This window comes from Rhinolophus sinicus, linkage group LG15, assembly GCF_036562045.2.
Source record: "Rhinolophus sinicus isolate RSC01 linkage group LG15, ASM3656204v1, whole genome shotgun sequence".
NCBI classification, from domain to species: domain Eukaryota; kingdom Metazoa; phylum Chordata; class Mammalia; order Chiroptera; family Rhinolophidae; genus Rhinolophus; species Rhinolophus sinicus.
The window spans coordinates 29,457,251-29,479,999 of record NC_133764.1 but is presented as its reverse complement, the minus strand read 5'-3'; the positions used below and the strand labels follow the sequence as shown (position 1 = coordinate 29,479,999).

General features: G+C 42.6%; 1 protein-coding gene across 2 annotated transcripts in view; it reads left to right on the top strand.

The window, feature by feature from the left end:
* PITPNC1 (phosphatidylinositol transfer protein cytoplasmic 1) overlaps positions 1–22,749 on the top strand; it is a 215,199-nt gene that overhangs the window by 21,453 nt on the left and 170,997 nt on the right. The window contains exon 2 of one of the 2 annotated variants that reach the window (XR_012492281.1): positions 15,014–15,496. The exons of the other annotated variant lie outside the window; for it this stretch is intronic. The gene's annotated coding sequence lies outside the window, so the exon portion shown is untranslated. Of the gene's footprint in view, positions 1–15,013; positions 15,497–22,749 lie in introns of those variants that run through there. 2 annotated transcript variants of the gene reach the window in all.

Below are 22,749 nucleotides of genomic sequence, written 5' to 3'. Positions count from 1 at the left end.
CCATTTTGAGTTAATTTTTGTAAACAGTATATAGGGCGGTAGTAGTCCAAATTCGTTCTTTTGCATGTGGCTCTCCATTTGTCCCAGCACCTTTTGTTGGAAAGACTATTTCCCCCCGCATTGTATTGCAGAGCTTGCTCTTTTTCACTCAACATTTTGATCCTGAGATTCATATAACTATAATTCATTCATTTTTATGGCTATATAATATCCTTTATATGAATCTGTCATAATGTATTTATCCCGTCTTTGATCCCTGCACAGTGGGTTGTTTCCAGCTTTTTGTTTTTGTGAACACTGTTGCTGGGAACATACTTCCTGTTTCTTACTACTCAGGAGTGAGAGTGTCTTTCTAGGGAATATGCTTAGGAGAGTAGAGTTACGCACATGGTTTCGAAAGTGATTGTAATATTTATGTTGCTTTCAGCCATATTTGAGTTACATTTGGGAAAACTCAGTTTTTAAGCATTCTGTTTGTTTAGTGTCTCTGAAAACAGTCATTTCCTAAAGGGACGAAGTAGTGTTTGCAAGTGAAATTTGCCATTTAGGCTTCTGATATTTTATTAGTACAAATTATTTTAAGCAAGCAAAAGGCCAATAGCTGGAGAACCTAATATGCAATTAGTATCTCTTTAAATTTGTAAATATTAGTGTGAGGCTTAAACAGATCTTTGGCTGGTTGGGGTGGGGAAGCTTTTTGCTAACAGTAAATGAGCTTATGTGCTCATGAAAGCTACATCACAACAGCTTACTATTGCTCTTTTACGCAGGGTCCAGGGCAAGTATAGTAAAGCAGTTGGCAGAGTCAGGGTATGGAGGGATGTTAGTACACCTGTTAGTACACATTGGTTATGCTAAGACAAAATTGTGTCCACAAAGATGAGAAACATGCTCTGTCTCATTCTGCAGTATTCCATGAAAGGGTTGGCAGATGACAAAATTGGGCAGGTGGTACTCAGAACCTTGAAGGAGATGGAAATGCTCTTGGTGGGACAACTCCACTGCTTATGATTAAAAGAAGTTGCCCCTAGAAAGCACAACAGGCTGGTGCCAGACCACCAGTGTGGTCGAGGCAGGTGGGTGTCAACGGGGATGGCATCGCATCAGGAGGTGAAGAAAGGCCTCTGGAAGGAAGTGGGTGGGGGTGCAGGCAGCCTGTCCGGCAGCGTCAGAGAAGTGTGTGGCGAAGTGCGACCGTCAGTGTGCGGCTCAGGGACAGCATGCCAGTTATGAAGCAGGAGTGGGGGTGGGGAGGAGGTTGGCAAGATGCTTCAGCCCTGGGGGCCCTTGAGTAGGTCATCAGGCCCTCTTTTAAGGAAACTGGAACTCCACTACAAAGAGGCAACTGGATCTCAAGAATAAGGTCATGTTATGACTAGTGCTATAACTGAACGTTTATGTCCCGAACCCCCCATCCCCCATTCATATGTTGAAACCCAATCCCTTATGTAATTGGAGGTGGGACCTTTTACAGGTGGTTAGGTCGTGAAGGTGGAGCCCTCATGAGGGGATTAGTGTCTTTATAAATGAGACCCCAGAGAGCCTCCGTGGCCATTCCTCCATGTGAGGGCACAGAGAGATGACAGCCCTTTATGAACCAGGGAACAGGTCCTCACCAGACCCTGAATCTGCCAGTGCCTTGGCCTTGGACTTCTAACCTCCCGAACTGTGAAACAATTTCTGTTTATATGCCACCCAGTCTATGGTGTTTGTTATAGCAGCCTAAATGGACGGAGACAAACTAGTTATTAGAACTGGTGCCCAAGAGCATAAAGAACTTGGTAAGCTTCACCCTTGTTCTTCCTCCCACAGAAAGTTAAATGGCTGTCATTTTTTGGGTACTTAATAAGGGCTAAGTATTTTTTTGTTTTTCTTTAGGAGGGTGCAACTTACAGTGGCCCATGCAGGGATCAAACCTGCACACTCTAACCAACTGAGCTAACTGGCCACCCCTGGGCTAAGTATTTTTGTGTAGTACTTTGTTTAATGACACAAACATCCTATGAAGTAGATTCTGTTACTACCCCATGTCACAAATGGGGAAACTGAGGCAAAGAGTGGTTAAATAACTGGCCAAAAATCACACCACTCGTGAGTGGCAGAGCCAGGATTTCATCCCCGACATTCTGGCTCCAGAGTCCAAGCTCTTCAGCCCTGGTGCTATGCTTCCTCTAGAAAAAACTGGTTTAGGGAGTCAGGCAGTCTTGGTTTCTCATCTTCACTTCACCATCATCCTATCTTTATGATCTTAGATAAGGCAACTAAATGATCTGTTACTCAGATTCCCTTATTGATAAAATGAAAAGCCTGGCTTGCAGGTCACATTGGAAGTGCCTTGCACCTGGCCTGGCCTGCCGGAGGCACTTGGGAAGTATTCATACTCCTCCTACTAATAAACCTTTCCAAACTGAGGCCATGACTGGGCCTGGAGCCCAGCGACAGGGTTAATATGTACGGGAGGATCAGATTGTTCACCTGAGGGAGAAGAGAAACACAAGGGTCGAAATTACAAGCAGGTTCTAACATAACCAGGTGCTCCGGTCCCTTTCCCTGCGATGTCTAGAATTAACCAACTCAACTAGAGATGCGATCACTCAATTTAAATCCCTGTAATTATGCTTCTGGTCTCCCGTGACCTTACGTAGACTCTGACTTAATTCAAACTTAGAAACAGGAAGACAATAAGGACCGCTGTTTCATTTCCTCACATGTTTCTCTTTATACGTAAATGTCTTTTCCTTTTTAAAAATGGTTTCCCATTTGCAGATTTGTTTCTAGTTCCTATCTATTGTTTCTCCATTACAGTTTTCCTCTATAATTAGTTGGTGACTGGATATAATGTCAGTGATTGTGAGCACCTGAGAATTATGGAAGAGAAATGGAAAGCATAGGAATAAAAAGAGATGGCAGCGGGAGAATTAAAATTTATTGTTCCCCTTTTTCCAGTATGAAACTAAAACTGGAGGTTAGATCTCTCAGAAAGGGAATTCAGCATTTTTCAAACTGCCTTCTTATAAGAATGACTTGGGGGGAAAAAAAAAGAAGAATGACTTGGTAGTTTGACCTGATTCAGTACTTCTGAAGAGAGGATAAAGAATTTGTACTTTTAGCAAACTCTCCCCATGACTTTAATAAACCAAATATGGAATCAAACTTAAACCTTCTTTATTTAAAAAGCCCCCAAGTTGGACCCATTAGCTCAGCTGTAGAATTACTGAATATTTTTAGTATTGACACACACCCAAAAAACACTTTATAAAGTGCTTACTTATTTATTTATGAAAAAGTTGAAAGCTACACAAATAAAGAGACTGGTGTGAAGATCCCCAACCTTACCAGTTACCAACCCATAACCAAGTACGGAGGTACTTCTAAAAGAGAACAGAGGAGTTACTAAATAGTAAAGGAAAGAATTAAAAGTGACTGTGCCTACTTTATTTGTAATACTCAAAATCTCGAAACAACCAGATGTCCCAACAACAGGTGAATATAGCAAGAAACTGTGGTAGATCCAGTGATTGGAATACTGCTCAGCCAGAAAAAGGACAAATTGTACATACCACAACATGGAAGAATTGCAAAATAATTACACTGAATGAAAAAAGTCAGACGAAAACAAGAGTACATGCTCTGTGAGCTTACTTCTATAAAATTCTAGAAAATGCCAACTAATCTTTAGTGACAGAAAATAGATCAATGGTTGCCAGGGACAAGATTGGGTCTGGGGGAGTTTCCGGAGGGAGGGATTACACAGGTACTTTTTGGAAGGTAAAGGACACATTCGTTACCTTGATTGTGGTGATGGTTTCACATGTGTATGCATATGTCTGCATTTATCCACCTGTATACTTTCAATATGTGCAGCTTATTCTATGTTAATTATACCTTGATAAAGCTGTAAAAAAAAGTGATTGTGCTGCAAAGAAATAAATTTGATTTCTAATTATTTGTTTTATCCGACCTGTACAAATTTAGACCTCTTGATCATACCTTCAAAGATTCATATGACCATTATCATAAAGCACAGGGGCCTTTTTCTGGATTCAAAACCAACATTTTCTAATATACGTAACAAATTTATCTCAATGTGACCCAAATTTGGATGAATTGAATGTCTTTGCTGTCTCTCTTCAGTCAGCACCAGAACAGCCTATATTGTCTCCATAAATTTCCTGAATTTGCTTAACTATTTATGTGCATTAATAACACAGGTGTTGTTTTCTTCCATTGGGGAAACAGAACATTGTTTTTCTTTTTATGATTTAAAGGGGTCCTAAACAGATGTCTGATCTCTTTCCATACCCAGGTAGGTATGGAAAATATCTGGAGGACATTAAAAACCTGGCCAGGGGTGAGGTGACGTGGGGTGAAATCCGGCCGGTGGAGCCTGGTCTTAGAGACATGGAATTGTGGAACACAGAGGGGGCCTTAGAATTCATCTTGTCTAATCCCCTCATTTTACCGATGAGGAAACAGAGGCAAAGAGAGGCCGCTTGTTTGGGCTGCAGAGCTAGAATGGGTTGAGCAGAGTCTGAACAACTCCCGTCTCTTGGTCTGTTCGCTTTCTTGCTTCCAGTGCTTCTTCCTCTATATTCCTCATTATGTCCATTACACTGTCATGTCTCTCACCAATCACGAGCCATCAGAAAACTCCATCATTTTGTCCTGCAGACTCTATGGGGCTCTGCCCAATATCCCTGTCGTACATTACAGATGGAGCTTCTGTATATTGAACTCAGCAAACCGGTTGGGCATCTGTTTCCTACCTGACACCAATATTACAGAAAGGCCTCTTATTTCTGTTTCCAGCTTCATGTTGATAAGACCCCGAAATAAATAAATAGACTTTTCTCTTTCCCTGAGAGTGATAAACACATGGAGTCTTTTTGTCCCACTTCCATCCAGTCTTTGTTTCAATGATGTAATGATAAGTTCATTTAGCCCGAGATTTCACCTCTTCTAAGTGGCGCCTGCAGAATCGTTCACATCCTCTGTGTGGACAATGGCTAAAGGGAAAAAGACCGACAATGTAAAGTGTCTGTGAGCATGCAGAGCAACTGGAACTTGCAAAAAACATATTGCTGTTGGAAATGCAAAATAATACAGCCACTATGGAAAACATTTTGGAATTTTCTTATAAACATACACTTATTCTGTGGTCTAGCAGTCTCATTCCTAGGTTACCCAAGAGGAATAAAGATACATGTTTACACGAAGACTTATATGAAAGTGTTTATAGCAGCTTTATACATAATCAGACAGCTGAAAATAAGACAAATATTCATCACTTGATGGGAAGACAAGTTGTGGTACATCCATTCAGTGGAAATAGACTTACTCAACAGCAATAGAAAGGAGCAAAATACTGATGTACACACACCAACATGAATGGATTTCAAAGGCATTATACAAAGTGAAAAGAGCTAGATGTGAAAGGAAATATTTATATGACATTCTGGGCAAGATAAAATTGCAGGAACAGAAATCAGCTCAGTGGTTACCAGGGGCTGTGGGTGATAGGAGAGATTAACTGCCAAGGGACACAAGGATATGTGTCTTTGTGGACACATTTTTGGAGTGAAGGAAATGTTCTCCCTATAGTGGTGTTTAAATGACTGTATATCGAATTTTATTGAGCTATGTACTTTAAAAAGGGTGAATTTTATTGTATTAGTTGTAGCTCAAGAAGCCTAACTTACTTGAAAAACAACCAACCAACCAACCTTGATGGTATCCCACTCACTGTAGAATAAAGTCCAAACTTTGAAACACACATTTCCATGCAGAATGGAATCTCTCCACCAACATTACAGTTTATTCATTCTTACTCAGCCATTCAGCAAAGAATCATTCAAAGCCTGCACCTCACGTTCTGTTAGGTGCTGTGTATGGGCAGCTCCCGTCCCAGGCCCGTTCTCATGCATTTGAGAGCAGGGCTCTGCAAAATATATTCTATGGGGCCATTCCTGCTTGCCACCTATTTTTGTAAAGTTTTACTGGAACACAGTCTCACTCATATTTATGTATCGTCTATGGCTTTTATGTCACACAGTCACGCTGAGTAGTCGTGACAGAGACCTTGTGACCAGCAACGCCTAAAAATATTTACCATCTGATTCTTTAAGATTGCTAACCCCTGGTTTAGAGGTAGAGACAGACAGTAAAAAAAAAAAAAAAAAAAAAAAGCAAAACACAAACAGACCAGGATAATTGTAAATCATGACTAGTGCTATGCCAGTAGAGAATAACAGGAGCAAAGGGCAATCTCTTTCTGTAGGGTGCTTGCCTTGCATCTTAATCTACAGTTCAGTTGAAATTCTCATCATTTTCCAAGTGGAGTCTGTATTTTTCTGCCTCCAAGTCTTTGTGAGTTTTCTCCATCTATTACGCTCTTTTGTTGACATCCATTGCTGTCAAAATTCTATCTACCCAGCTGAAATGCCACATACTCAGGGAAGGTTTTCCCATCTCCCCAGTCGTAATTCATTTCTCGCCTGCCTTTCTTTAGCTCATGAACCTCTCTGGGTGTCACTTCCATTATAAGTTTCCTAATAGCAAGACGCATGTCGCATTCTTCTCTGAATCTCTTGGGTCAGCACAGACTCTTTTACAATTAGTCCAGGCCCGTTTGTGTGACATTTAAAGTCCTTCCGGGCGGACTTCTCCCAGACTCATCTTCTGCCCCTTCCTTGTATCCTGTGATCAGGCCAAATCAAACTAATTATGGTCCCCCAAATGTACCATGTAGTTAACTTTTAGCGTCTCTTCTTTTTATTGCCTTGGCTTTCTCAAAAATCAGAACTAATGAAATGTTGGCTCTTACAATTAAATGGACGTGATTATACATTGGCCTCGTGGTGCCCTTAATAAATGAAATCTTAAAATGTTACATCTTTTCTAACTCAGATACTCATTCTGACTTTATTCTGTCCAAAGCTTTATAACATTTTCTGAAGATCATGTTGTACTTTTCTTTCTTCTGGATGATTTACAAAGGACTTTGGTCAAAAGCAATAAAGTCCCGACTTAGATGTGATTAATATGCAATAGTCACATATTTCCAAATGAAAACATTGACTTTTAAAAATCGTGTTTGCCTGAGGAGAAAACCTGAATGTGGTTTATATTTATTATATATGTAAAAATGTATTGCCATTCTTTACTCTCATTTGCTTGTATGTTGTAAAACAATTGCCAAATTGAAGGCACAGCAATATCAGTGTTATGTACGGATTAATATGGAAAATTGCGTGGCTATGAGTCTTACGAACATGGGTACCAATTCTGAAAAAATTCACTTAACTTTCCAAATGAGGCTTTGTCCTTTTTGGGGCATAAACATACACCCCGCTCTTCATTTTGCTATTTTATTTTATTTACAGTGAAGTTTTGCATAATTTCACTCACTATAAGAGTACATTAAGATCCTGCATTTTGAGCTAACGTACACCTAGGAAAAACAAGGTAGTCATGGGGAGTTGGGGCAAATGCAGTGTATTTCCACCTACATCGTTTGGCCCCAGCCTCTTGTTGGGGTTCCTAGGTGTGGGGAGGCTGAACCTACCTGGGTAGGGCATTGCCGTACTTGAGAAGTTCAGGTTTTGCTATACACACATTCACCTCTTTTATTTAACTTAGCATTTACATCAACGACCTAGGTTGCCCTTGAAAGGAAGTGATCCCAACATCCAGGACCCTCCTGATTCTTGAGGCCAACGTGTCAGTCACGAAGGCAGAGGCAGAGTTAACTTGATCTATATTTAATCGCTTGGTGGCCAGCCTTCCTGGGTCTTCTAAGGCCCATTGCTCGGCAAACCGATAGTATTTAAAGGCCTGAATTGAATCTCTTCTATTTTCTCTAAGATTCAGGATACCTTGTGCTGTGGGTTATGTTTGTATTTGCACACTTTTTATGTAACTTTATTTATGCTTAAATCCCTCTGATAGCATACCTTTCCGGTCTGTACCACTGTAAACGTCTCCCTGGTTTCCCACAGACAAGGGAGCGCTGACTGCTTAGTCAGGGGAATGAGGCAACCGATTGGGGTATCCTTGCCTGGGGAAGCGTGAGTCGGAAATTTTCTCTCTGACAGATGACTTGGGTCTTAAGTCTCCAAGGCGCATGACCTCATTATCAGGAGATGATTAGGCAGTAGATTAGCCTCTGTTTATTGCCTTGCAGACTACATAAACCCCCCAATACTTATTTTTATTACAGACTAATAAAAATTGATTTGTTTATGTATGGTAGCACTACTCTGCCAGTCCTGAGAGAAAACAATTTTACAGTGAAGTGGACTGTTCTAGCTTAGTAAGTAGTGACCTAAAAATTACAGTGCAGGAAAGCAGAATTCCAGCAGTGTTTCGTGCAAAAAGTTCCTATCGCAAGACAATCCCCTTTTTCATTCTTTGGGTAGGTACGCGGATTTCTACATGTTCTGTGAAACCGTCTTGCTAGAGGGGAGGAAACGAAAACGAAAGAAATCAACTGACACTGGTGTCATTTTAGGAATTCTGCTTGATATAAGCATGAGGACAATGAATATAATATCCTTGAGCAGAGAAAATGGACGCTGGTGATGCCTGGGGCTGCGTTCAGGGGTCTCGTAGCCTGTGAGAACTTCAGTTTAGCTTGCTTGGCATTTCAAAGTCACTAGCTCCTTTCACACAAGCTCATCTGGGAAGGGGCAGAGGACAGCAACCTAACATTGGGTGGATAATCCGGTGGAAGTAAGCAAAAGGGAGAGGAAATATGAAAGCAAAAAGAAGGAGAATAGGAGATTGGAAAAGACAGGCAGGTGCAGGGGGTGCGGGGAGAAAATAGGTGCATGGGTGGAGAAGTGAAAGCTCTCCCAGTTGTTCCATCAGCTCCATCTCATTGGCGTGGATTCTAGAAGTTTCCTATTTCTGGGGGCGAGCATAGATATAGCGCATTGCCTACTAAAACGGATTTATATCCAGCAGACATCTCAAGGTGCTGTGCCAGACTTATGGATCCTTCTCTGTGTGCTTGTCTCTACTGGGGACACATTTTCAGTTGTCACCTTAAGTAGGGTATCAGGAAAATTCCGAAAAAAGGAAGACTCTCTTTCTCCTGAATTACAGAATAAATCGACTCATTATAAAACGCTACAAAAAAAAAAGCACTTTGTTCCAGAATAATCCACCTCTGGCTACACATAAGGCACAAAGTTATCAGAGATAAGTCATGCTCTCATTTTCCTTTGTGCTTGTGGGCCTGACGTTAGTCTGGCTTTGATCCCCGAGGGGGTGGCAGGAAAGCGATGTTTTTCAGATTGGAACTTTAAAAAGGCACTGTGGAAGGGACTGTATTTGATTCATCAATGATTAGTGAGTCTTTTTATGGCACACTTTGTATTAAATACGATTTCAAAACCTTCAAAGGAAGGTTCTCTGGAATTACTAAGTCACAGTCTGTCGGCATGCCCTCCAATGCAGCCAGACGCACTGGAGCAAGAATTTCAATGCGTGGCCAAGTTTCTAAATGTGTGGCACACAGAGATGAACCAGTCCAATTTCCTACTTAAGTTTTTATTTCCGTTGCATTTCCTGATATTTAATATATTGTCTCATCAGAGAAGCACTTAGAGTCTTGGAACTCGGGCTTCTTTTACAGTATTTCTTCTAATCAAATCAATAGTCCTCTACTTATACAGTCTGGATATCATGGAAGGAAACTCAGAGATGCCCAGGATGTGTCCTAATTCATAATGAAGCTAGTAGGATTCTCACCGCCCATGAATAATGCATTTTCCATGATGTTTACTAGGACATAAACTCAGCTCCAGTCTCTTTAGGGACTCTGAGGGGTCCTTCTGGGTGCAGAGGGGCAGATGGCACTTCGGGAGGCCTCTGCACACCTCTCCCTGGCTTTCTCCCTTCCAGGTAGGCTGAGCCAAGTCTTCTTCTTTGTGGTGCTGGTGAGAACTTGGCAGGCAGAGCAAGAACAGTTCATTTTTACCTCGTGTTGGATTCATTCGCACATACAGAACCGTATGTAGGATGACTGTCTATTACCTTGGTATCAAAGACGTGGGAACAGAGGACAATAACTTTCGAAACCCATTCGTGTTGTTCCAAACCCTGCTGTATTGTGCAGTATTGGGAAAGAGCCTGGTTGCTCTACCAGATGCCCCCTCGTCCAGGTTAGGGCTGTTCTTACATCGCTTTGTATGAAGCCTCACTCTTTCGTGGTCATAGGGAAATTACCTTCATTTTCCTGTGTCTTAGTTTCCTTACCTCCTTGAAATGTGGCAAAGCTACATTGTCCATTCATCTAGTAAATATTTATCAAGTGCTGGGAATAAAATGGTGAATGAGCCAGCAAATCCTTCCTGGGTGGGGCTCACAGTCTAATAGGAGCAAGGCAGTGAGAGACAAACCAGAAATAATACTGAGAGGCAGATTCTACGTGTAGGTGACACCTGTGGCCAGCAGGAAATGACCTAAAATTGAAGTTAAGATTCACAGTACATATGGTTCATCTCTTGAATCATCTCTTGAACCAAGAATGTGTACTCTCAGAAGCCAGCAAGGTGAGCTGGTACAACGTACAGGAAGGAATGATTCAATTGTGACTGAAGCGAAGAAGGCTTAAGCCAGATCATCTGAAGAAAGGCTGTGCTGACGTGTGCTGCGAAAGAATAAAAGGAGAGAGAGGCAGAGAGAAAATGAAAACAGCACGTCCCAGGCCTGTCCCAGAGCGAGGGCGTCGTAGACCTTTGACATTGTCTAACTACCCTTACGTAGAATTGGGGGATAATAAGACAAAACAAAACAAAATGAAACAGGGCTTTGGAGACAGACTGAGTTTGCATCCTAGTTCGGCCACTTCTTACCCGGTACATGCCCTTGGCCAAGTCACTTCAACAATCTGAGCCTCAGTTTGTTCATCTTTAAAAGTGGGCCGAGAAATAGTGGTTGTGTGGACGTGCCTCAATGCCTTTGGGGGAATACGCATTTAGTAAATGGTAGGTCTGCTGTAAGGGAAGGTGCTCTGATCTGAACCAGCTTGTCTTGATTCTGATACTGTCAGGACTTTAGCATACTTGCTTTTTTTTTTTTTTTTTTTTTTGGTAACATGAAAAAGACTATAAGGAAGAGCGGCATTTTAATTGTATCACCGCTCAACTGCTAACTGTTTTGATGTGTTGAACAAAGTCCGTTGATTCTTTGTGGAGGAGTGCTCGCTGGAGAGTGTGAGTCAGGCGTCTGCATTATTAACTTGTTCAGAAGTTTTCTGTGGCAGATTGCTTTTAAAAGCCCCCAACAAAACAGAGGATTTTATTTAATAGAAGTGTTGTCAGGATGGCATTGAGATTCGGGTTTGACTTTCAAATCATACAATGCACGTTGAATAAGCATCTTTCCCCTGAGACACACTGGAATTATGATGTGTTGGGGAAATACTGTCCATCCATCATGTTAGGGCCTTGCCTGGGGGAGGGGTTACTCACCTGGAGAACCCCTGTGACCCTGCACAGCAGCACGGTTTTCTTTTCTGAAGGTGAGGATGTGGGCTTGGTATATAATGTGGTTACTAGTGCTTTCAACTTACGGGATCGCATGGTCTACCTGCGTTTGAGTGACATGGGTGTGTCCCCAGGTGTGTCTATGTGGGTTTCCATCCTGCGGTTCTGGGGCAATGAGTAAAGACAAGAAAGTTGCTAAAGCAAAGAGGAGAGTTTCTGTGGCTCCCTCAAAAGCAGGCTATAGGTTTGTGTCCTCCATCCTGGAAGGAATATGTGGCCCCAGTTCCATGCAGAGAGTGCAGTGCACCTTCTGGTGTCTTCATCTTCCGTTGAATTCAGTGCTGAAACACCCAGATCAATTTCATAGGAGAGGTTTTGAGTGGATGCCTCACAGCCCCAAAAGTCACACTTGTCTGAAATTGGTTTAACACCAATCCAAATCCCACTGGTGTTCCTGTTCCCTTTTACAACTATTCATATTCCCTTTCATAGATGACCTCTGGAGAGAAAGAAGAGTCACAGTTCATGGTGCAGGAAGATGGGACCCTCAGAAATGGCCCCAGCTTATTATTCAAATACTCCAGCCTCTCAGAAGGCATATCACTTCACCTGAAACCCTGGCTATGGGCAAAGTTTTTCTTAAAGGGCCAGTGAGGAACTATTACTGGTTTCGTGGGCCATAGGTCTCTGTTCCAATCATTCTTTTCTGCCTCTGTAGCTCGAAAACAGCCATAGACAATAGGTTAGAGGAATGAGTGTGACTGTTTTCATCAAACTTTATTTAACAGATAGGTCTCCAGCCTGCAGTCCCTGGTTTGCTGAGACCTACATAGATTCTCATAAACTTCCTATACCTTGTGAGTGTAAAATTCATACTTTGGAGTAGAAAACGCATTTGAATATAAATACTACATAAATGCTTGATAAGGGTACTCATGTTTGCTAGGAAACAAATTCATGGATGATGTTTGACTTCCTGAAGATCATTTTCACGGGCCCACTAGTTCTCAGCACCACGTTCCATGTATCTCTCCTTTGTGGCAATGCCAGTCTGAGGTCCCTATACATTGACTTCCTTACTGCTGAGGAGGTGCCATCCCTGGAGACCTTCTCCTAATCCTGAGCAAGTCTCCATGTTCCCCCCGGGAGAGGTTCTCCTGGTTGTCTGGGGTGAGTCCATACTAATATATAGGGCTTTGTGGCATTGTGAGACCCTGGCTGCTTTATTTCTGTCCCACAATTTTACACTTTCTCAGTCTTTTTCCCCCTTCAGTATTAAACCTCCTCCGATTCGCACGAGAACGTGCAAGCCGGATCTGCGTATTTTCAGTCGTCCTTCACTGCTCATGAACATTGGCTGCACCCCGAGCTTGGCTGTGAACTGCTTCTTCTCACCAGGACCTGTTAACACGCATTCCATCACTCCCGAGGCTAAAAATAAACCATATTCAACACTTGGACACAAAATTCCAGGCAAACGTATAATCTGATTTGATTGAATCTTTGTTGAAAATGTTAATGGTGGAATCAAATGCTTACCTTTAAGATGGAAGATTGCATGCCTTCTGTGAGCAGGGGGATAGAAATCAATTCCACCTATCAATTGATGTAATCAGAGATTGATGGAGCCCTAAGCATCTGAAATGACACTGGTTCATCTTGTTCAAGGGCATTCCCCACCATTTGTGACACACTGCCATTGAGGGTCAGTCTTCTGTTTAAATCATGCTGTTATATTAGAGGATTTAGGAATATTTAGTGCTTATATTTATATGTATGTTTAATATTTAGAGTATCTAGCTAGTATCTGCATAATATGAAAACATATCCTGCCTAAGAGGTACAAATATTAATTATAGTCATCTGTGAGTGACAGGATTCTAGATAATTTTAAACTTGCTTTTTATAATTTTTCTGTGTTTTACAAATATTCAGTAATGAATATCTATTACCCTAAGAGAAACAGTACAAAGGCTTTCAACATTACTGTGACCCACAGTAAGAAATACCTTTTACATCCTGACCCAATACAACCATGCATTTCTGTATTCATAACATTGAAACAAGAGTTTCACGAAACATTAGTTAACCTTTTTAATACCTGTCCTTACCTCCTGATGGTTTCTATTTTTTTATTCTATTTTATTGAAGAGAAAGGAAGGAGGAGGGAGGGAGGGAGAAAAGAAGGGAGAGAGAATATAGGTATTGACTAACTGAAATGATTTCATGAACCACTGATGGGTAAGTTAAAATATACTAAGTAAAAAAAAAAAAATACTAATACAGTGGTGCCAATCTTTTATTTCCCGGGTCAGTAAAATTTCAAAAGACATTTGGTGATTGATATAAGATCATCTGCTATCTGTGATACAGGAGAAGGATATTGAAAAACATACACCATTATTCTTTTATTAATTTTCAGGTTAAAATTTTGCCTTTATGATTGGGGGGAATTTTCATGTCCAAATATCCTTTCTTTTATGACAGAATATTTAAGCATGAAACACTAGGAAGGATACAATTTCAGGATTTAAATAGTGAGTATATTCACTCACTTTGTATTTTCCATTTGGCCAAAGACATGGGCAAACTTGGTGATGCAAGAGCATTTAGGAATCATTGAGGAGTTATCAGTGTAGCCAAGAGCTACATCACAATTTCACTTCCAGCTCTGAATCCCAGCTACTTGGGGGGCGAGTCACTTAACTTTTCTGAACCTCATTTTACCAATCTGCAAAAAGGGTACCTTTCCGAGGTGTAGAGATACGATTTATAGAGTTTAAGACAGGTCCAGACGCAGAGGAGTTTACAAATGGTATATCTCAGGATCATTAGCTCTCTGCTGCTTTGTGATTTTAAAAAACTTGGAATGTTGAAAGAAGTTCATTATGTGTTTCTACTTATGAAGAGATATTCCTTTAACGCCCATTAATATGAACAACACTTTTTTTTTTTAAATTTCCTATCTCGTCGCAAGCTGTACCTATCTTGCTACATTTTCTCCCATCTTTTAACTTCTTGTCAGCCTCCTTGTACCATCATTCATGACAGGAACACAGCTTGTCCAGCAGTTTGGTTGTAGGGTGCAATTAGAAAATATTCCTTAGAAAAAGAAAGAACATATTCCTTGATAGTACAGTGAGTTTGCAGTTTTTAAGTTGCGGTTTTGGCCAGAGAAGACTTGGACATTGAGTGGAATCCTAAGAATAAAGAAGGGATGTGCTGAAAATAGATCTCATGCGCCTTCTGTTTAATTACATGGTAATTTGTAAAACAGACTACTTTCTGTGGCCTTGCATACTAATACAGATTTGTCCCTTAGCACAACTTATCTTAGAAGCACAAACATGGGGATGGCCATAGTTCACACATCTCCACACATTATATCTCCAAGGGCTCTCAACATGAATCACTCTGAAAACCTTTTTCTTCGTTGAGCTTCGTCATGACTTCCTTGACAATGGACTTGGGCCATTTTTTTCAGCAGCATATTTACAGTCTCTTCTATTTGGCTCCGTCAGGTATTTTCAGCTGCAGCTGGCACGACCACACCTATACTACCTCCTGCTCCCCAATGGATAAGCCATCCAGAAAAACTCCAGGAAACACTCTCTCCAGCTCTCAGGAAGTGAGCTGGGTGTTCCTGGTAAGGGATGTTTACCAGAATCACGCAAACCTTTTTAGAACATTTTCTATAATAATAGATAATGTTTTTTTTGCGAGCTTATTGTGTTCTAGAAACTTTGTTCCAGCTTGAGGTGTTCTAGAAACTTTGTTCCAGGCTTTATGAACATCTCATTTAATCCGAAGAAAAAAATAAATACTTTCCTGCCTTGGTTTCTGGAGAGGTCTTTGTCAATGTCAGCTGTCACAGTGTGTTCTACCTCTGGATTTCAGGTGTGGGGGATTGTTCTCATTTAGTATACCCCTATTTATTGAGTGACTGTTGTGAAGCAGGCACGGCTTTGGGTGCTAGAGATACACAGCAAGGACTGAAGCACACTCTCTGCCCTCTTCAGGAAGGGGGACCCAAACAATAAACATATAAACATACAAATATAATGTCAGGGATTGGTAAACAAAGTGGGATAAAGGGACAGGTTGTGGGGATGGGGAGAGTGATGGGGGAAGGCCTTCGGTGAGGTGACATTTGAGCAGAGACCTGAGTGAACTGTGGGAGCACAAGCCTTGCAGATGTTTGGCAAAAGAGACATTTGCTTCTGCACCAAATGGGTCTCCCTCTTCTCCTTTTTGTAGCTTTTCTGTCTCCTCCTTGCTGTCAGTGTCAGAAATGCCTGTAATTGACCCAGACAAAGGCAAGGCAGAAAGCAGATAGAGCTGCAAGCGTGAAGTAGAGAATGGGAAGGTCTTACTTAGCCGCAGGCTGTGGGAGCAGGTTGGGACACAGGGGTGACACAGCGCATCAGGAGAGTCTGATGGCTGCTCACAACAGCCATGCTTATGGGCAGATACATCATCAGAGGGTCAACCAGCCCTGGGCAATGGGAGCACCCAGCCCTGGGCAGGAGATGCATCCAAGGGGAGCCTGGCAGCTGGCATGAGTAGAGGTACAGGCTAGATGGGGGTGTAGCCAGCATGGGGCACAGAGGGGCTTGACCGCAGCTGGCACTGCCCCTGGGGCTTAGAACAGAACCTGGCACTCCAGGAAGGTGGAGCGGAGCAAGGCTGGGGCCCAGAAGCAGAAGCTGTGGTTTAAGAGAGAGCCTTGCTTGCTTACAAGTGTTATGGAGGCCAGAGTTTAGTGCCTAGAACCAAGCAGAGTTTCCTCCTCCAGCCCCCACAGGCCTGTTACAGAGTCTTTATCTGCCTCTTGGCACAGTGCTATAATCCATGTTTGGGAGACAGGCTAGAAGCTGAAAGCACAGATCTACAGTCAGACTGCCTGGTTTGAATCTTAGTTTCCCTTGGGTGAGTTATTCAACCTCAGTGACTTCATCTGTAAAATGGGAATAATGACAGTACCTACCCTGTAGAGATGTTGTGAAGATAAAATGCACCCAAAAGTGCCTGGTCCCATAAGTGTTACTGCTTTTTTACACGTTTGTATTCCCTCACTAAACTCTGAACCCCTCTAGGCAAGTCCCTGTCTGCATGGGGCTGATATCCCACTGGTGGAGACAGACTTTAAATAAGCAAATACAGAAAAACAATATCATTTCAGATAGTATTAAGTGTAATCAAGTAAAATTAGATTAGGGTAATGCAATCAAGTGACCTACGGTGTATGCAAGCGTGCGTGCTATTTTAAATATGACGGACAGGGAAGGCTTTTCCAAGGGTTTGACATTTGAACAATGGTCTGATCTAAGTGACCATCTGGAGGACACCATCCAGATGGAAGGAGCAGCACGTGCTGGAATGAGCTTGGTGTCTCTGAGCAAGTAGGTGAGTGAAGAAGCTGGGAGTCCTGGGAGGAGAGCAGAAAGTGGTGAGGCAAGGGAGGGGGAAGGAAGGTTGGCAGGTGCGTAGGGCAGACTGGGCAGGGCTTTGGAGGCCCTGCCAGGAATTTGGGAGCCACTGAGAGTTATAAGCAGACGAGTGATGTAATTTATGTCTCTTTGCTGTGTGGAGAGTCAAGGTAAGAGGGGGAGCGGGGATGAAAGTTGAGGTATCCGGATTCTTGCACTTCTGGGCATGCTGAGAGAAGGGATTCGTTCTGATGGCCTCTTTGGGAAGGTGACTAATCAGTTACCAGTTTTAATGGTAGCTTTCTGTCATGGGTTGAATAGCATCCTCTCAAAATTTATGTCCACCTGGAACCTCTGAATGTGACCTTGTTTGGAAATAAAGTCTTTGCAGATGTAACTAGTTTGGGACCTAGAAATGAAACATGAAACCATGTTGGATTTAGGGGGGCCTAAATCCAATGAAGGGTGTCCTTTTAAGGAAGACACAGAGAAGGTGGCCATGTGAAGATGGAGGCAGAGACTAGAGTTACGTTGCCACAAGCCAAGCAAGGAATGCCTGGGACCACCAAGCTGGAAGTGGCAAGGAAAGAGTGTCCCGTAGAGCCTTCAGAGAGACGGTGGTCCTGCTGACCTTGATTTTGGACCTGTAGCCTTCAGCACTGTGAGAGACTAATTTTGTATTGGCTTTAAGCCACTTGGTTTGTGGTGTTCTGTTACAGCAGCCACAGGAAGCTAATATGTACACCTCCTAAAGGTCTCTGGTCTCAGAAGATTTGCACTGAGATGGGGGTGTGGTTTTATCAGGAACTCTGGTAGCTCTGTAGACATCCCTTAAAGTCAGGGAGGGTGGCCTTGGAATTGGAAGGAACAGTGGGAGCCCAAAGGAGGCCCTTGTTGAATGTTGGTTGAATGAATGAATGAATGAATGAATGAATGAATAGGCCTGAGACTAGGCCTTTCCTGCCCAGGAATTCATTCAATAGCCCCAGCCGGGACAACTAGAGCTGACTGTCTTCAGGGTGGGGACCCCGCTAGCAGTGCCATCACCACCCCTTCTGGGTGTGCCTTCTAATCTGCTGCAGGCCAGGGAAACTAGATGAAGATCTCTGTTAGAAGATCTTTGGATGAAAAGGACAGAGTTCTAAGTGACTTTCTAATGCATAGATTAGAAATTTGTGAACTTTAGAATCTGGACTTTTCACATCAGTTTTCTGAGCTTAGCAGTAACTTTTCGTTCCTCCCTTTAAATGGTCTTTAGGTAGGTCAAGTTTGGGTCACTGGAGAAGTAATCCAGAAGCATAATCCTGTGCCTCAACAACAAAAAGCAGTCCCACTGCTGGGTTATTACTACTATTTTTTTTTTTTTTTAGAGTTGAAAATGCTCCAGGCCAATAAAAATTAATTTTGTTGTAATCCTGCCAGAGGTCCGCCCCCTCCGCTCCTATAAATTTCTCTCCGCCTGTCCTGCACAATGTGTACATAGACTGCGATCAAGCTTTTTTTTCTTAATTTAACTAATATACTGTACTCTCCTCCATAAAACACTGGTCCAAATGGCAATGCCCTGTTGTTGGGCATCGGTCTGTCCCAGGACACCTGGCCCTTTGTCTTGGTGATACAAAGATGCAATTTCCTGGTTGTGTCTGGACACATGGTAGGGGCTGAATGAATGCTTTTTCAATTGCAATCAGGGCTGAAGTGGCGATAGTTTGTTTATACTGTAAAGAAGCCTCTGATTGGCTTAGGAAATTCTCTAGGCATGTGTAACTGGACGATGCCAATTTCTATGTCAGTTTCTCCCTTGTGTCATTGATGAGCCTCCTAATGTTGATTTTTTTAAATCAAGCACTGTGTTTAGTTAATAAAGAATACAGACTAAGATTCAAAACAGCTGTGTTTGCTGTTGGCGTGGCTGTTACTCTCCTCGTTCATGTATGTCATAACAGTACCACATTTGTGGAAACAAAAGTTTAGAAACAAAAGGATGACTTTTCTCCTTTCAGTTATCAGTGACAACCTCGGCTCAGAGTATTTATTTAATTTTGTGTCTGGTAACAGGGCTCAGAGACAATTCTGTGATGCAAATGTGTGAAGATCTGATCATGATGGAAGCTTATTTCTTATAGAAGTAGATATATTCTCCAGTCTCAGGCAGGGGGCACGACATTACTCGCAGATGCTTCTTTTTTAAGTGTGCTTGAAGATAGTCATGGATTGTGAGAAGATAGTCTTCCCTTTTTCCAGTTTATCACCTTTTGCCACATTTCTTGCTTATAAGTATCCAAGCCAGTGATGAATAAAGAAAAAGGATAAAGGGGAAAAAAATGAACAACAACGAAAAGAAGCAAATAACCCAAATAAATAAAAACAAAAACCTCTTTTCCAGTAGGCAGTAAATTTGGATGCAAAACGTGTGAGGCAGGTAGGCAGGCAGGAGGAAGTGAAAAGTCTACCTGAAATGAGACTTTCTCTGTCGACTTCATTCAGGTTATCACAGGTCCTCCAAAGCCTGGAGCAGAGCCAAGACTAGGGTGAAGTCAGTGAGACACACCCCTTGGGCGCAGAATTTCAGGGAGTGCCAAAACACCTCAATAATCACGATGAGTGATATTTTAATGCCATATGTTTTTTTAAAGCATAACTAATGCAAAATACTCCATGATGAAGAAACTATCAAAATGTTGAAGACAGGATGTGACCCTGCCTTGGAAACTCAATCTCATTCGCCTTCCTCTAACCAAAAGTAAGGTCCTTAAGAGCTCGGAAGGAAGTTTCTCATTCCTTTAAGCCTGGCTTTGCTCTGGGTTTGAAGTCTAACTCTATTAGGACCAGCTCTGTGGCTTCAGGCAAATAACTTAACCTCTCTGAGCTTCCTTGTATGAAGATAATGCTCTGTGTTGCAGGGCTTTGGGATGGTTTAAAAATTACCCCTGTGGGCACATAGTAGACGCCCAATAAACAATGGCTTTAAATAAGTCATCATTATTCACAGAGACCCAAGCAGGTACTTACTACCTATAAGCTGTTGAGTCTCTTACACGTCCGTCAGGGTTCACACATGCTTGTTTTCCCTTTAGAGGTCGTGTCAGAGTATAGCCCTGTGCCTGTGCTTTGAACACGCACACATCCGCCCAACTGCTATGTAACTGATTTCCTGTTTAGTCATAGTCATAGCTCCTTTGCCTGGGTCTGGCCACAGGCTGCAAGTTGTCACCGCTGCACCTCTCTGTCAGAGCCACTCAGCCTTCTAAAGCGGCCTAGAAGTTAGGTTCTGCAGCTGCTTTTGTTTTATTAAGATCTCCCTGTCATTGTGAGTCTCTCTGGAGTGCATTTCCACACCTGATGATTCATCTGGATGATGCCTCACCCTCGTTGTCACTCGTCCACAGTCCTGAGCTGGCTTCTGATGTGCTCTGCAGAGATGGGGCCATGTTCCTGTCACATAAGACTGAAGCTGACACAGGCAGAGTGGAAATCACGGGAGGAGAGGGAAGTGGGGATCTAGTTAATATTTGATGCAGAAAACTAAAGCAGCCCAGTTGTTCTCTTTCCTCATCTATAAAATGAGGCATAGGACCTACTTCACAAGGTTGTGGTAAAGATTAAATGCAAAACGGGTGGAAACAACAATTTTGCCAGCCTTTCTTCTAATCTGATAGCTGCAGAGACCATAAAGCTGAGCCCTCGCTTCGCTTATTCTCCTACCTAGGCCCGAGCATGCAAAATGATATGGGAAAATGACAGGAGAGTGGCAGGTACGTAACTTATTCGTCTTTGGGGGTCTTACCCTGTGTGGGGACAGAGCCAGGAGTGAAGTTTCCAGGCTTTCGGCCTCACGTGGAAAGGTGCTGGCTCAGGTAGTAAATGGCCATCAACTGTGATTGGATGGCCATCGGCTGTGGCTAGTTGGCTGTCAGCTGTAACCAGTGAGCCATTGGCCACTAATATAGCTCCTGTGGCTACGCTAGCAGCAAATGGGGGGCTGGCAAGAAGATGGTGGCTGAGCTAGCAAGCGCGGTTTGCAGTTAGCAGGGCGGATTGCAGCTAGCAAGTAGGGTTGGTTGTCAGAGAGAAGTGGACGGCAGGTTGTGGATCGTGTGGCTCCTGCTTCCTGTGTCTCCAACCCAGCCGCCAGCAAGAATATAGTGGTGTGACTCCCCATCTATGGCTCCGTAGGTGTTCCTTTTTGTCCGCACCATGTCCTGTGTTCTTATGTGGCGAATGGGACCAGAGACCCCGCATGACACCCTGCATGACAGACCCTGCATAATATAATATAATATAATATAATATAATATAATATAATATAATATAATATAATACCAGGCCTTACATTAATTTTTGCTCCAAAAGGCACTTTAGAGCTGATGGTCCGGCTAGGTCTTATTTTTGGGGAAACACGGTAGGCATTATTAATGGCTCATACGTTTTGAATTCATCAGTGCTCCTTGCTCTTCTTGGAGAGAGGCTGAAGTAGGAACTAGGCATTTCTGGCTCTAGTGGAGAGTGTTTTGGATTTAAGCTCTTTTTTTCCTAGTTACTTCATAGGAACTTACTGAGCTGGGCGCAAAAATGATTAAAAAAAAAACACAACGATTAGGAGAATGGGATTTTTGCCCCTGAAGCACTTAGTATGCACTTGTGTAGAATAACTTCCGCTTAACCTGAGCCTTAGGTCACACTCCTGCATCTCCACATTCTCTCATTTCTACCCTTGAAATGTCGCTTGAATCTTGTGTCTGTCTCCTCTTTAACCCCCCTGGGCACTGGCTCCTGCTTTAGGGTCATCCCTTCCCATTTACTGCCCGGTCTCTTGTGCAGAGCCCTGCTGGCCATATTGAAGCCCGAGGCAAACAAAACAGTGTACCCCTATGTATACTCATCAGAATAGCCCATATTGTGAACCAAGTGGGAAAAGTTAATAAAAGCTCTACAATTAAAAACAACAACAACACAAAACAACTATATATAAAGACTCATGTTGTCCCATCTGTTCCCACATCATTGTCAACCCTCATAAATCCACCCAGTGGGGTGGGGGATGGGAGACAGGAGGTGGATTGGGGTTTCCAGTTACAAAATACAGCAGGATTGTAAAACAAACAGCAACAGCCTGTCTTTGTTTACAATTTGGATTTTTTTCATCGTTGATTTTTTTTCACATTAATTTTGATTTTTCAAAAGTATTGCATTAAGGGCCGGCCCTGTGGCTCAGGCGGTTAGAGCTCCATGCTCCTAACTCCGAAGGCTGCCGGTTTGATTCCTACATGGGCCAGTGGGCTCTCAATCACAAGGTTGCCGGTTCAACTCCTCGAGTCCCGCAAGGGATGGTGGGCTGTACCCCCTGCAACTAGCAATGGCAACTGGACCTGGAGCTGAGCTGCGCCCTCCACAACTAAGACTGAAAGGACAACAACTTGAAGCTGAACAGCACCCTCCACAGCTAAGATTGAAAGGACAACAACTTGACTTGGGGAAAAAAAAGGCCTGGAAGTACACACTGTTCCCCAATAAAGTCCTGTTCCCCTTTCCCAATAAAATCTAAAAATAATAATAATAATAATAATAATAATAATAAAGTATTGCATTAACATTTGTCTGTATTGCTGAGTTTTTTTGGCGCCTCCTTCTATATTTGAACCTTACTCTCTCACCCTAATCCCGGCTCTGGTCTGTTGCAAAAGCCCACTCCTGGCTGTCTTATACACGGCTGCCATTACCTTCCTAATAGACCAACAGTGATTATGTCACTTCTCTGTTGGCTCCCGATTACCTCAGAGGTCAAATCCAGCCCCCTCAGCTTGGCTGCAAGCCTCTTCACAGTCTGT